Source organism: Sciurus carolinensis, chromosome 17 (assembly GCF_902686445.1).
Source record: "Sciurus carolinensis chromosome 17, mSciCar1.2, whole genome shotgun sequence".
Lineage (NCBI taxonomy): Eukaryota > Metazoa > Chordata > Mammalia > Rodentia > Sciuridae > Sciurus > Sciurus carolinensis.
The window spans coordinates 17,508,861-17,525,689 of NC_062229.1; the positions used below are offsets into that span (position 1 = coordinate 17,508,861).

A 16,829-nucleotide genomic window follows, 5' to 3' on the forward strand; every position below is an offset into this window, starting at 1 on the left:
CAGGATAATCCAAGTATGCTGCACTGGCTTCCACAAGTGTTGTCAAATGAGGAGCTGGAGCATGAGGCATGGGTGCTGAGTCCATGTAGGGTGTGGTCAGTTAACCTGGGGGTCCTGGAGGTGAGGCAAGGTTGGTCAAGCTGAGCGATCCTGAAGGCAGTTGCGGTCAGTTGGGCCAGGGATCCTGCAGGCAGCCAAGTGTAACCAAACCTGTAAGTACTGAGACAGTGGACTTCCAGGCAACAGCAGGCACATGGTGATTTGCTGGCAGTCTGCCAGCAGTCTGCAGGCTACCAGCGGATGATTGGCAGGTGGACCTTAGGCGATGGGTAGGTGAAAGGAAGGCAATGGGCAGGGAAGAGGTAGGCAAACAGGCAAATGGTCGACGATAGGCAGCAGTCAGTGAGTGATCTACACTCAAAAAGTAGTCAATATTCTGGTAGACTGCAGGAGATTGAGGTGGACAAATGAGGTAAACAGCAGGGAATCGATTAGCAGCAAACATTGTCTCACAGAGAAACAGATATTCCTCTGCTTGAATACAGAGTAACAAAGTGACAAGGAACACTGCCCCAAACTAGTCTGCCATTTTGGATCTCCTGCCATCATGGATCTCCTCTTTATTCTTAAATTACACTATTTAAAGAATCATACTGTTCCAGAGAACAAAGTTCTAGTTGTCTAGGTCAAGTTCCATTGAGTCCTTTAATTATCTTCTGAATGACAAGATCTTTGTTAAGATAAATAGATAGATGACCAATAAACCAAAAAGGCTTTCAATTTTGGACATATTACTTTACTGATAACATTATTTGAATTTTGATTTTATTGATTTACTGAAAGAAGAAGTTATACTAGCAACTGCCTCTCACATAAGTAAAAGGACATTGATTCTTTTTATCTAGTTATAACATCAAGTAACAGAGAAAATGATGTACACTTGTATAACTTCAAAAGAGTGTCACGTTTTTCCTTAAAACCTACTCATTATCTCCAGAAGGTTCTAATTGCTGATGATCTAGCATATATAAAAGAAAATAAACTCATACACAAAAAAAGGAAAAGAAATTTAAGAAAATGATTGTTGTGTTTTAAGGGCATATTCCAGGATGCAGAATGTGCAGGTATTATTTATATCATGCTTTATATATTATTTAAAGAAATACATACAAGGAATAAGCAAAGGACAAAAAAGTTTTGAAAAGTAGTTGAACGGTTGCAATTTGTTTTCTTTAAATAAAATATTCCAATGCTGAAAAAAATGCTAGATTTGGGATGAAGAAGTAAGGGTCTTGTGAATTGTTAAAGATGGTTCATATTCTCTGCACTGAGTACTGTGGACCATGCAGCCAGCTTGTTTGGAAATGTAAAACTCTAGATGTCTACACAATCCATTCTAAATTCACTATTTAAATAAATGCATGGAACTTCATCTGCAATGAAACACAATGCTGAATATGGAAGCTTTGCAAGGTCATTGGAGGGACAAGGTCATTGGAACAGTTGTGTGTGGAGTTTGAAGTGGTCTATGCACAGCTCCCACTCAAGGTGCAAGACTCACATCGGCTTGGATACTGTTTGCTCATACCTGGGAAAGATCAAGAAACTCCATCTCACATCGTGAGGAAATACTCATGAAAAAGGACAATAATCAGTAGAGATCAAGTCCAGAGACAAAATGACATCAAGAGCCAACAGCCCCAGGGGAAGGACAGACATAGCTGGCAAACAAGATGGTCCCAGGGATGCAAAACTAGCTGCATGCACAATTACCTTTCTAGTATGGTTTCCTTGCTCATGGGAATGTAATTGCCCAGAGAATACAGCAACAAGGAAAGAAATAATTTAATGAGCACTCATGAGAATTCACCCTCTGAGATCCTGGAAATAGCAAATATGTTCCTTGATCCTCTCACACAGCTCAGCTCTCCCAGGAATGAGAGGCTTCCCATGGACCTTGAAGACCACTCGTGCCTGACACAACCTCCTGCTTTTCATCAGAACTGAGCTGACCCTCATCACCCTGGGAAGGAAAAGCAGGAGTTCACCACCCCCAGGGCTGCCAGTGTGGAAACAGGTAGGAGGCAGCACAGTGCTCATAGAACAAGCCTTGGTGGCCCAGGTGGGGAAACTGCAGTGAGGAGGGCCCCTCACTTAGAGCACTCCATGCAGTCAGTTCCTGTGTCTCTCAACTTCTCTCCCTCTCAGATCCTTCTGTTCTTACATCATCTTTTTTCTGGAGCCCAGGTCTTAAGATATCTAGTCTTCCTCCTGGCATTGTCCACCTCTTAGCTCCCAGCTCTCTCAAGTTCTTACGCTACCATGTTGGGTAATTTTGGAGCCACCACAAGTGCCGTGCCTCTTCCTCTACCAAAGATACTTCTTTGTCTTTTATCTGTAACACTCTACTCATGTGTTCATTCATTCCCTCGAGGTGCCTTTTGGGTTAAGGATGTGGCTCACTGGATAAGCATCCCAGGTTCTATCCACAGCACCAATAAAGAAGAAATAAATAAAATCAAAGCTCTTCTTATCTTTGACTAACCAAATTATTTTTGCACTCTAATTTTCTGCACATGATATTTTCTCCTTCAGGTGTTTTCAACGTATGCTTCTAATTACTGGGATTTTTTTTCTTTTATTTATAACAAAAATCTTACTCAGAAAGTACTTTTACAAACAAAGATAATTTATATCCATGTATATATTTAAGTTGCTTTTTTTCTGTATTTTGCAGTCAGCTGCTTTAGACTCCTGTCCCACATAAATGTTTTATAAAATAAAGAGTCTTCCACGAATTGATGTGCCTGCCTGGATCTAGGAAGCTCACATGCTGAAGTGCAGTAGGAAGAAGAGCCCAGAGCAGCCACCAGGACACTGGGGAAGGACTGAATGCCAGAGACGTAGCAAGCACTAGAGCCAGGACCTACAAACAGGCATGCACATCAGAATCCCAAGAGGGCTTAACAACCAAGAGGGGGCTCCAGACCCAGAATGTGAGGCTCAGGTGGTCCTGTGGGACTGAAGATGCACATTCCCACCAAGTTTCCAGGTGACACCCAGGTGGCTATTCCAGGAACACCATTTGAGAACCACTGACCTGCAGCCAGTTTGCCTGGAGTTAAACATAGTAACTTCAACTTGTCAGCAAAAACACCCAATGATAAGAAAATATACAATTTCTGAGATCTGGAGGTTTCAGTAAAAGACACTGGAGGCATCCTGGGAATCCCTTCTGGGAGAGAAGACTGAGTTCCTATTCCCTCCTTCTTGAGAAACCAAGAAACTCCATGGAAAGAGGAAACCAAACAGGAACTGGAAACTTCATCCTCCTGGGATTCACAGATCACTGTGACCTGCAGTCCCTCTTGTTTGGTCTGCTTCTCTCCATGTACCTGGTCACTGTGCTGGGGAACCTGCTCATCATCCTGGCCACCATCTCAGACTCCCGTCTGCACATGCCCATGTTCTTCTTCCTCTCCAACCTGTCACTGGCTGACATTGGATTCACCTCCACCACCGTCCCCAAGGCTCTGAGAAACATCCAGACTCAGAGCAGAGTTATCACCTTTGCAGGCTGCATCTCACAGATCTATTTCTTTGTTCTGTTTGGATGCCAGGACAATTTGCTCCTGACAGTGATGGCCTATGACCGCTTCGTAGCCATCTGTCACCCCCTGCAGTATGCAGCCATCATGAACCCATGACTCTGTCAGCTCATGGCTATCGGGTCCTGGTTGATCAGTGTCCTGGGTGCCCTTCCAGAGACCATGACGATCTTGAGGCAGTCATTCTGCACCAACAGGGAAATCCCTCACTTTTTCTGTGATCTTACTGAAGTTCTGAAGCTCACCTGCTCTGACAAGCTCATCAATAACATAGTGGTGTACTCTGTGGCCATTGTCCTGGGTGTTTTCCCTCTCACTGGCATCCTCTTCTCCTATTCTCAAATATTCTCCTCCATCCTGAGGATCTCATCAGACAGAGGCAAGTACAAAGCCTTTTCCACCTGTGGGTCTCACCTCCTGGTGGTCTCCTTGTTCTATGGCACTGGCCTTGCAGTCAATCTCAGTTCTGTAGCCACACTGCCTTCAAGGATAAGTGTGATAGCCTCAGTGATGTACACCATGGTCACCCACATGCTGAACCCTTTCATCTACAGTCTGAGGAACAGGGATATCAAGGTGGCCCTGGTGAGAGTCCTCAGCAAGATGGTGCCTCTCAGAGAAAGGGTGGATGCACGTCTGTCATGAGTCACTATGTGCATGATACTGGAGACCAGAGAGCTTCCCCTCTCCATCCAACACTGTGGCTTCCTCTGTTTGGTGTATTTTAAGACATTCATTCTTTGCATCTTCTTAGGACTCATTCACACCTAAAGACTGTTCATAATGCAACATATTTGATCACCTGTACACTCTCTTACGAGTCATTTTAATTTTGTATGAAAACAACTGGTCTTTTTCATTTGGAGTTACTTACACTGAGGTATGGGCATTTGTATTTTTATCGATACATGATACTGGCATATGTTGATTGGGCACAGTGTGATATCTCCATGTATGTGTGAAACATGTACTGATCGAATCAAGGCAATTGGCATATACGTCTCCTGAAACATTTATCATTTATTTTTACTGGGACACCTCTCATTCCTCTCTTCTAGTTTCTAGAATTTAAAAATCAATTGCTATGAAATATTCTCCTCTATGGTGCTGTAGAACTTTAGAAATCATTTTATTCATGAACGGGACCGACACCCTCTACCCAACCTCCCTCTTACCCCACCTGACTTCCAGGGACCACTGTTAGTACAACAACTGTCAACTTCTATGACTTCATCTCCTTCCTCACATGAAAAATAACCTGCAGCCCTTTCTTTCTGGTCTTTTGGACTGCTATATATCCTCAAAATGATGGGATTCTACCTCCAGTATTGAGTTAATTCTGTCTTCAAAACTCATTTACAGGAATATTTTCTAAGAGGGTGAGAATAAATTAACCCCATTATATGGCATTGCTGTGCTTCCCATCACACCAATGCTATAGACTTTTTTTTAATCACGTTCTCTAAGATTCCTCGCATTTCAGAAATGCCTCTTTCCCACCTTTGCAACCACAATGCCTCATCCTGAGTTTGGAAAAGACTTTTTTCCCAGTGAATATTTGTCAAATGTAGTGAATATTAGTTGGGCAGATGGTTAAAAGTAAAATAGAATATGAAACAGAAAATGCAAAGTCTAAATTGAATAAAAGATTTTGAGCTGGAGAAGAAATTCGGAGTAATTTATGCTGATATTAATAACAACAACTCTCAGTAGGTGCCAGCACTATTTCCATGGTTTATACACATTACATCACTACGTTTCCCAGTATCTCTTTTATGTGAAGTATTAGTCCATTTGCATTACTATAACAAGGTGTCAGAGACTGAGTATGTTATAAAGAAGACTATCTCACAGTTTGGAGGCTATCAAGTCCAATTAGCATGACTCCAGCTCTGGTGAGGGAGCCTCTGACTTCATCCCATCCAGGTTAATGGATCTGTGCCAGGAGCATTCCCAAGAGAGAGATATCACATGGACAGACAGGAAGTCACAGAGATATCGGAAAGGGACAATTCCTGCTCTTTTCTCACAACCATGTACACAAGCTACGATTGGTATGGTGTCACCAGGTAATGCAACTTATGTGTTGTTGCTGAGGGACCAAAATGTTGTTATGTGGGGCACAACTTTATTCTAATTTCACTTCCCGATTTAGTCAGCTTGTCCTTTTTCTGACCAAAAGTACTCACAAGAAGCTTCGGAGAAGGAAAAGTTTATTTTGGCTCTCAGTTTCAGAGGTTCAGTCCTTGGTCAGTTGACACCACAGCTCTCTGAGCCTTCGATGAGGCACAACATAATGCTGGAAGGGCAAACAGGAGAAAAGCAGCTCAGGGCAGGACAACCAGGAAGCGGAGAGTGCTCCACTCCCAGGTGCAAAGTATAAACCCAAATCATGCCCCTCATGACCTAGCTGCTCCAATCACACCCTACCTGCCTACAGTTATCACCCATTTTAAGGGGATTAATCCACCCATTAGGTTACAGCTCTGTGACCTAATCACTTCAGCTCTGAACCTTCTTTCCTTGTCCCACATCTGAGGGTGGGAAACACCACGTACCCAAACCGCAGCACTGCCTTGGATCCTCATTGAAGATGAGCACCTTTTCATGGTTTTGAGTTATTCTGCATTCCTGCTTTACTCAAGTGCAGCCAACATGGTGGCACAAATTCAGGTGAGAGATGATGGCTCTACAGAAACATACAGTACGTCAGGAGCTCCTGCATTTATTCTTTCTGTAATTTTGGCTCACCTCCTTGGATCATATGGCATAATATTTATTTTTACTCTAATTGACTAAACAGTGTATGTATCTACAAGTTCATATTTTATAATGCCTAACATGTTCTAAATACATTCCCTAGATTCCATTTTTTTCTTTCCTGTTTTCTTGATGTACACTTATTTAAAATAATTGAATTCATCAGTTATATTCTCAGTTCTACCTATTTCCTTTTCTTCCATCTGAGCGTATGCTCAGACACATGGTGATACTGTCATCCAGAGCCCAATACAACTGAAAATTTTTCCTACAACTTCCTTATTTTGGCATTGAGGCAATAATTTACTTTTTTTTTTTCTTGCGGTGCTGGGGATTGAACCCAGGGCCTTGTGCATGCAAGGCAAGCACTCTACCAACTGAGCTATATCCCCAGCCCTAATTTACTTTTTTTGATCCAATTAATTTAAAAAATCTGAGCAACATTTATTTCAAAATCTTTTTCTTCTACACCAATTTTTTAACACTAGTATATCTTTTAATTTTATTGGTTATGTATTTTCATATTTTACTGAATTGAGATATTTAAAGAAAAGACAAATTCACAATGACTAGATGAATACAGATGTATACATAATTTCATAATAAGATGGAAAATGGTCCACTGTGTTCCTTTGCTTGAAAACTATCTTGCCCCATTGTTTATGGTGAAAAGGACACCTGAGCTGCCATTTCAACATGCCTTCTCAACTCTGCTTCATAGACACCATGAGTTGGCCAGGGGTATTGGTTGACCAGCTTAAAACAAGAACATAGGGATTGCCAGGTATGGTCATTTCCTCTTGCTGCTGGAACATATTACAACTTGATAAATTAAGGGAGCACCAATGAATTTTTTTCCTATTCCAAATACTGGAGGTACAAAACGGGTATCACACTGGGATAAAATCAAGGTGTCTACAGGGCTGTGTTCCTTCAGGAGAATCTGTGGAGTTGTTATGGTTTGGATATGGAATATCCCCAAAAGCATATGTGCTGGAAGCAGGATCCCCAGTGCAATAAGTTTCAGAGATCCAGCTTTTAATGAGCAACTGGATCTGGGATCTCTGACCTCATCACTGACATTATGGTTTAGCTATGAGGTATCCCCCAAAAGCTCACATGTAAGAAAATGAAGAAAGCCTAGAAGTGAAATGATTGGGTTGTGACAGTTTGAACCTAATCAGTGCATGATCCTACTGTGGGGACTAACCAGGTGGTATATGTAGGCAGGTAGGGTATTGTTGGATGAGTCATTGGCAGGTGTGCCTTTGGGGCACATATTTTGCTCTTGGAGAGCAGGGCTTTCTCTTTGCTTCCAAGTGCCACATCCTGAGTCACGTTGCTCTACCACACTGTTCTGCATTGGTGTTCCACCACACTGTGGGCCCAAGGCAATGGAGCTGCTGTCTATGAACTGAAACCTCTGGAACTGTGAGCCCCAGGAAAAAGTTGTTCTCCTCTAAAATTGTTCCTGTCACATCTTTTGCACAAAGCAGCAAAAAAACTAACTAAACAGTGCATAAATCATTAATGCATTAATTCATTGGCACCTGAATGAGCTACTTGGAAGTAGACATAGATAGAGGAACTAGGACACTGTGGTGTCACCTGGTGTGTTCATCCTCTCCCTGTCCCCTTTCATGCTCCCTCTCTCTCTCTACTTCCCAGCTACTATGTGCTAGGTACCTTTCCTATGCCACACCCTTCCACCATGTCTTTCCCTGGAGGAGCTTGCGATGAACTAAATCCTCTGAACCATGATGTTAGGTTTGAACATATTCCTCTTGGCACTGATCTGGCTTACTTTCTGACTCATGGTGACACTGAACAGATGTCAAATGAGGGGGACCTGGGTAGTGGCCATTGAACTGAGACCTGAATCATAGGCATATATGGAGGGCACACAGCTCTGGAATCCAGGAGAGTAATGGTGTTGGTGCAGGGTGCAGCCACCTCCACTGACACATTGGTAACAGTGTGTCAGATGAGGATGTGGTGAGGTAGCCAGTGATCCAGGTCTGGAGGACCCAGGCCTCCACTGACTTACAGATGCTTTGGGATCCCTCAAGGAATAGCTCTCTACAGCAACAGACCCACTGTCCAGCATACAGTCACGTGCACTGAGACATCAACTCTGGATATGACAGTGCTAATGAACTCACCATGACAAGAATCCAGTACCTGAATATGCTCATGCCAAATTCAGTCACAGGGCAGGATCAGGCATCCTAATGGGCAGCAACAACAGCATGGAGTTCAGGACTCTGGCAGGGTGTGGGAGGACATGGCATCTTTTCCAAAGTGAATCCAAATCAGTCAGTTCCATAGGGGAAGAGAACATTGTAGCCACATCTTCTTCTCTAGAGTTTCCCAGGGAAAATAGTCATTGGTGATGTCATGGGCAGTAGGTGCTGGTGTCCTCTGTGGGGCAGGCTGCTAGCTATCACCATGGGTCCTACTACATGAGTAAAATCCATACACTCTACTTTTCTTCTTGGTTCCTAGCCATCTCCCAGCATTTCCATCATCCTTTCTAAATAAACACTGTCCTTTTGTTACCCACAATGTGGCTCCCACTTCTTAATGGGCTCTTGGTTCTGCCATGGGCTTTCCTGCTTTGTAGATAACAGTCTCTGCCTGACATAGGTGAGTTGGTGAAGGTGGAGGTGTCTTTCTACACCATCTTGATGATGTCATGCCTGAAAGGTACTCACAAAATTAAAGGCTGTTCAGTGATTCCTCCACTCAAAAACCCAGCATCAATAACAATTAAAGTCACGCCCTCCCCAGTCACCTAGGAGTCTAGCTGAGAAGTCCTGCCTCCCACTCTGATTCACTCCAAATTCTTTAACCCAAATCATGTGCACACATGACCTTAAGTCCTTACACATCTGTTAAGATGGAAACACAGACTTGGCCCTGTGATCTACAACATCAGAAGGGAGAAGGGGGACTATGTATCACAATACTCAGGACATTGCTAAAATGAGCACATAGGAGTTCTCCCTAGTGCAACCATTCCTGATACATGTACAACAAAAAGACTTGGCCACATTGCTCCCAAACAGGGTCACTGAACATTGCACTCTCTGAAGTTCTACATGATTTTCTTTCTTTGAATTCAACATTAGATTTCAACAGTCTGTTTCCTATAGTATGCCTTTGTAGAGACTGGTGTCTCTGTACAAGTGTGAGCAAGGGATGGCTTCATTACTAAGAGGAAGACAATGGGAAGTGGATCCAGGAACACAGCATGGAACAAGTGTGTTGCAATGCTGGAACACATGGGCATTGGGATCCACATGGTAGGACTTCACTTCTCGAGAGTTGGTCTCACCTGTGGAAAATTGTTTTCATACCATCTCAGTAGCCTCTGCTTTTCTTTGTTCCCAGCATCTGTTGGTGTCTTAAGTAGGTCAATATCGCCAGAAAACATTTCTATGTGAATATTATCCTCTTCTTTCACCACCACCATGTTGTTGCAGATGTTCCCTGGAATTTTATGGTGTATAAAGAGTTGTCTCTACCTGATTTTAGGTGAGATGATGTAGCTAGTATCACCTCCACCATCCTGATGATGTCATTCCTGAATGATCTTCAAAGAGAAAAGTCTGTTCAGTGACTACATTCAAAACCCCAGGGTCACTTACAGTACAGTTCAGACTCCTAGGAGCATGTGGGACTCTACCTAAGGCATTCAGCCTTCTTTTCTGATAATTTTTCTGCTTCTTTTCCCCAAGACAATTTTACAAATGAAAATAATGGAATGTTTGTCCTTTCCCAAAGGTTAAAGTGGAGCCCAGATATCATGGAATGATCTACCACATTCTGAAGAGGAATGAGAGAGTGTATTAATAACAAGTTAAAGGACATGGTTAAAATCAGCACATACCAGTCCTCACATACCATTCCAAGTATGTAGACAATGAAAACACTTAGCCACGTGGTTTTCAAACAGAAATCACTGCACCTTGTCCTCAAAACTACACTGATGTTCTTTGTTTGACTCCAAAAAAGGATTTCACAGGGCTGTTTCCTATAATACACCTTTTTAGAGGCTGATGCCTACATGTCATATGTGAGTGAGGAATGGCACCCCTCTTGAGAGGAAGAGAATGGGAAAGAAACCCAGGAATACAGCGTGAACCAGGTAAGTGCTGCAATTCTCGAACACCTGAGCACTGGGATCCCCACAGGATGTAGCATCTTCTGAAGGCCTCACCTGCTGCCTACTTCTTCATGCTAAACTCCAGGACATGAAAGTCATGCATGGTGCACTATTGTTCTGAACAGGTTTCTAGTAATGTTTGAATTGACCTGTAAAAGGCATGCCTTATAAGTTGTTAAAGATGTCCTCATTCTCTGGTGTGGAATATTGAGGACCAAACAATGGACTTGATGTGAGCTTGTAAAGAAAGTTGTGGATTCATGCAGATGCCTGCCTGCATGAGCTCTTCTCATATATCTCTAACCACACAGCGGGAACATTGCTACACTGTCCCTCAGTGGTGAGGACAGAAGCTGTGACAAAGTGTGTGTGAGTTCTAGGAAAGCTATTTGTGGACTTGGAAAGATGTCTGCTCTTGTTTGTGACAGACAAGCTCTGAATCACTTATTGAGGAAATGTTCATGGGGAAAGACAATCATCCCTTGAGATCAAGTCCAGGGAGTAAGCAACACCATGAGCCAGAAACCCCGGGGGGAAAGAATGTGCATATCTGGCAAAATAGATGGTCCCCAGGGATGTAAAATCGACTGCATGCACAATTACCTTCCTAGTTTGATTTTCTCACTTATGGAAAGTCAATTGAGTAACAATGCAATAATTAATTTAATGAGCTTTCATGAGAAGTCAACCTCTGAGGTCTTGGAAATAGTAAATATGCCCCGTGATCCACTCAACCACAGCTCAGCTCTGCCAGGAAGGAGTGACTTCACCTGGACCTTGAAGAGCCCTCCTTCCTGACACCAGCTCCTGACCCTCATCAGAGCTGAGCTGACCCTCATCACCCAGGGAAGGAAGAGCAGGAGCTCACCACCCCTGGGGTGCTGATGTGGGAGCAGGTAGGAGGCAGCACAGTGCTCACAGGACCAGACATGGTGGCCCAGGTGGGGACATTGCAATGAGATAACCCCTCACTTAGAGCAGTCTGTGCAGTCAGCTGCTGTGCCTCTTGACGTCTCTCCCTCTCAGTTTGCTCCCTCTCTCTGCTGGAACCCAGTTCTGAGGAACTCTGGCCTTCCTAGTAGAAACCGACTTCTCTTACTGCCACTGTCTGTCAAGAGTTCCCTACCCTGCCATCTCAGTCACCTGGAACCATCACAACTACCTTCACCCTCCTTCATCAAACACTTCAAACACTTACTACCATTTTGACATTATCTTTTATAAATCTATAATACCGGCTGGCCTTTTCCCAGCAAACCATGAATCTTTCCATGATTTATAGTTAAGGCTTTATAGATCAAATATATTAACTTTCATCAACCCATGAACTATTTTAGCATCTAAAGTATTCTGCATCATATTTTCTCATTCACAATCTTTAGATTATAGAAGCAATTACTGATGTTCACTTCCCTAATGTTACAATAGGCCTCATGTTGAGAAAGTAGCTCTACAACAGTTAGGCATCTCCATGGACATGTTCATATCATACATTTATGTTTTCCTCAGATAGCTGGTGTGGCCTCTTGTTCTATATCCAATGTTTATGATTTATTTGGGAATACAAAAATTTATTTGAGAATATGTAGATGGATTTAACATTATTTTTTCTAAAAAGTTAAACATTAAACAGTTATTTTGACTTTTACAAATTCCCTCCAAAGCACCCAGAAATTTAAAAGGTAGTGATTTTTATATCTACATATTTAACAGGATGAATTTTAATATGACAGTGAATATCACATTACCACCATTTTCAGGGTTGTTCCCTAATTGGAAAGAAAGAAAATAAAAAATTCTAAATCTTCCCATAAATTGTAATAAGATTTTGGGATTTCTAGCCAAAAATACAAGACCTAAAAAAGAAACAGTTTTTATTAATTATTTTTACTTGAAGAATAATATTTGAAGAATGTCAATATAGTTTTAGGAAACTATTAAACTAAAATGAATTCCTAGGAATAGGACATCTCATCAATACAGAAAATTCTAAAGATTTAATAATATCATAACAACAGCAGAGATAATGCTCAGGCACATCATTCTTAATGACATTAAACTTCTCTCACACTAAAACACTTATGAAATAATTATAATCTCTATATGTATATTCTAATTGTCAGGAAATTTTGCTCAAAAAATGATTAAAATATTCAGAGGGAAACGTCTGTGACCAGAATGAGAATACAAATGCAGGGGGCCAGCCCCAGGAACTCATGGGTTCCCCGAAGGGTGGGTGGGGTTGGCAGAGAGGAACATGAACCCCTGGAACAACTGGAAGCAAGTGCTGCTCAGATTTATTTTAGTTCTTCTTTTATAGTATTAAGTAAAGCAAGATTAAACAAGATCCAAGATATAGAGAGGTTACCACAAGATTTGTCATTAACCACGCTTCCCAGCAGGTGTCTAACACAGAGCAGGCACATTAGGGTCAACTTTCTACATTTACTTAAAGTCATTCACATAAGCAAACGACAGTGACAGGTGTTTCCCTCTTTACATTCAACTGGCCTTGTTTACCTTTGGTGTCAGACCTATTGTCAGCACAATGGCTCTATTTTGTTTTAAGCTAATTTTACTGAACTGCTAAGCACAACATGTACTTAATCTTTAGCTCTTATTATTATGTTATTGATTTAACCTTAAAGGTCTACTCTATCACCTAAACAAGCTCAGTTAAAATTAAGTTAGGTTCTTTTACTGCCAAACAATCAGTGTGAGTGCTTAATTTTCACCCTAATATTCTTTATGTTACTGATTTATCCTCTACCTACTGTAATACATGTATGAGACCTAAGCCAGCATAAACTACTCATAACCACTTAACATGCAATGAGGGCATTTGATCTTAAGATCATACTTTTCTAGTTGTTTGAGAATGCCGTTTCTTTATTCTTTAGTCTTACGTTTCCAGGGTGGCCCTTGGCATCCAAGCCTTTGAAGGAACGACCATTATTGGACATTTGTCCGTTTACCATAAATATTAATTATTCATTCACCATTTTCATTGTACGCTCCTGTATAGGGAAGAGGTGCATATGTGGGAGGTGGGTCCTTATACTTATTCACTTGTTTCCCTCTAGGTGGTTACCACAAACGTCCCCCAATCTCGTAAGCTAAGTAGGGCGCTCCTTGCATTGTGGGGAAAACAAGTCTCCTGTTCTGTTTGTCAGACTGTTTTCCTGGTAAAGCATTAAATGGGGTAGGTGTGGTCAGCATAGGAGCAAGCAGTTCCTATAACTGTAGTTTTCTGAAGAACTCCTCAAACTCTGTACCTTTAGACTTATCATGTGTGATATAGTACATTTTTTAAAGCATTCCTCAGCCTCCCCCAAGCTCCACAGACTCATTGAGGTTAAATTCTTATCACAAAATCCAGGGAATATGATTTGCAGTAGCATAGTTATAAGTATGATAATTATAAGAAAACACCCAATTCCCAGGAGAGATGACAGGGACAATTTCTGGGAATGGTGGCCCTGCCAAGTCCTTCCCCATGCTCAGACCTTGTCGAGCAGCATGGCGGAAACAGTCCCCGCCACCAAATACAGTAAAGATGACACTATTTCCAAAATAATAATGACTTTAATGGAATCTTCACTAAATATACAATAATATCATTCTTCCAACATGGCTAAAGGATCAAAACCTCACCAACAAGAAAAGACTGCTACCACGTATAAAATTTGATAGAAATTATACTAGGTGACTGTTCAACATTCAAGTATATAATAAGGAGAAAAAAATTAATTAAAAAGAAAACAATAAAAAAGTGGGAAGAAAAAACTTAAAAAGAACCTGAGAGATCACTTAAAACTATACCATACATGTCATTTATAATCATATAGTTATATAAATGCTATAAAGTAAATACATGAATTTATTAAACTGACAGAGGCCATTTATAGATGACCATAAAGAGGAAAATTAATAATTAAAATGAATCAATACTGAATTTCTCAAAAAGAAAACTGACACAGTAAATACCTGAAGTGAGCGTGTTTTAAAAGCCATTTCCAGATACTGCAATATTTTGACATGATAAGAATAGAGGATGATGCAAAATTTGCATAAGATTCATGCTTCAATCTGGAAACATTAGGAATTTCTATATTAGAAATTCCATGTTGGTAGGATTTATAAAAGGAAAGTAGTAATTACAGGGAAATCTAGAAAATAATAACTGCAGTGTGTTCCCATACTTTTTAGCACAAGGAGCCTCAAAATCCAGAGGTTGTAAAGTGCGGACATTGCAGGAATCAGCACTGTAAACCAAAGAGTCTTCCAAAGGTCGCTGAATCTGTCTAGAGTTAGGGACTTCATGTTTCCACACGGTTAGGCAGATCACACCAGACCAGGATGCTGGGGAAGGGAGGACTGCTGGGGATGTGGCACATGCTGGAGTTCAGGTCCACAGAAGAGTCACTGCATCCCTGTGTGGAGAGATTGTTAAGGTGAAGATTGGGGCTGCACTCCTGGGGCATCAGGTCCAGGTGGTTCAGTCCTGGAAATGCACATACCTGGAGAGTTCCCGTGAGCCTGAGGTGTTTGTTCCCTCCCAGAGAGCACTTCTGGAGACTGCTGACCTACACTTGTTTTGTTTTATTTTCTTTTTTTGCAGATTGCAATGGTAACTAAAGCTTCTCATCAAAGAAATCCAATGGTTAAACAAAATGCATGATTTCTTAATTTCCCACTGGGGTCATCCTGGAGAATACCTATTAGGAGTGAATTTTGAGTACCTCTTGTCCCTCTTTCACAGTAAACCCAGAAACCCCATGGAAAGAGGAAACCAAACAGGAGCTGGAAACTTCATCCTCCTGGGATTCACAGATGACCCTGACCTGCAGTCCCTTCCTCTTTGGTCTGCTCCTGTCCATGTACCTGGTCACTGTGCTGGGGAACTTGCTCATCATCCTGGCCACCATCTCAGACTCCCACCTACACACACCCATGTACTTCTTCCTCTCCAACCTGTCCCTGGCTGACATTGGTTTCAGCTCCACCACCATCCCCAAGGCTCTGAGGAACATCCAGACTCAGAGCAGAGTCATCACCTTTGCAGGCTGCATCTCACAGATTTATTTTTTTTGTTGTGTTTCCATGCCAGGACAATTTGCTCCTGACAGTGATGGCCTATGACCGCTTCGTGGCCATTTGTCACCCCCTGCACTATGTGGCCATCATGAACCCACGACTGTGTTTGCTTATGACTCTAGGGTCCTGGTTCATCAGTTTCCTGGGCTCCCTGCCAGAGAGCATGACCATTTTGAGGCTGTCCTTTTGCATAAACAGGGAAATCCCTCACTTTTTCTATGATCTTCCTAAAGTTCTGAAGATCGCCTGCTCTGATACCCTCATCAATAATGAGGTTGTGTACTCTGTGGCCATCATCCTAGCTGTTTTCCCTCTCACTGGCATCCTCCTCTCCTATTCTCAGATTTTCTCCTCCATCCTGAGGATCTCATCAGACATAGGCAAGTACAAAGCCTTTTCCACCTGTGGGTCCCACCTCCTGTTGGTCTCCTTGTTCTATGGCTCTGGCCTTGGGGTCTACCTCAGTTCTGCTGCTTCACCATCCTCTAGGTTGAGTCTGATGGCCTCAGTGATGTACACCATGGTCACTCCCATGTTGAATCCTTTCATCTACAGTCTGAGGAATAGGGACATCAAGGTGGCCCTGGGGAGAGTACTTAGTACCATGGTGCCTCTCAGTGAAAGTTCCTTTGCATGAATCTCTTGAACAGTGTTGTGCATAGTTCATCCAATATTTTCAAACCTTATGCTTTTATTTTTAAATTTTTCCTTCGGTATTCCTATTGGATCCTTCTAGCCCTAGCTACTATTCATAACTTTACATGTTAGAACACCCGTTCTCTTTATAAACAGTCATTTTAACATTCTGGGATACAATCTGTTATTTCCTCAGTCATGTAAACTAATACCGAGGAGGTTGTTTTGAATTTTTATTGACATATAATAATCTGGCATAGTTATGAGTACATTGTGATAATTTGACAAACATAAATAATGTGTGATGATCAAATCTATAAATTTTCCATCTCCTTAAACATTTCAAGTTTACTGGAGTTGTAAAGCTTTGAACTCGTCGTGTTCTTTGTAAAATATATATAACAAATTGTGGGATTATAGTCACCCTACTGTGCAGTAGAACATTAGAACTTATTGCCTCTGTCTACCAGTCCCTGGGTCTTCATTATTCGGCCTCCCCCCATTCCCCTCACTTCTCCCCTTCCTAACCTCTTTCGAGATCTGTTCAGCTGCCCACTCCT

At 41.9% G+C, this 16,829-nt stretch overlaps 2 pseudogenes; both read left to right on the forward strand.

Moving 5' to 3' along the window:
• Window positions 1–3,290: 3,290 nt before the first annotated feature.
• LOC124968144 (olfactory receptor 7C2-like) lies at window positions 3,291–4,253 on the forward strand (annotated as a pseudogene).
• Window positions 4,254–15,314: 11,061 nt separating this feature from the next.
• Window positions 15,315–16,270, forward strand: LOC124968145 (olfactory receptor 7C2-like; annotated as a pseudogene).
• Window positions 16,271–16,829: the final 559 nt, after the last annotated feature.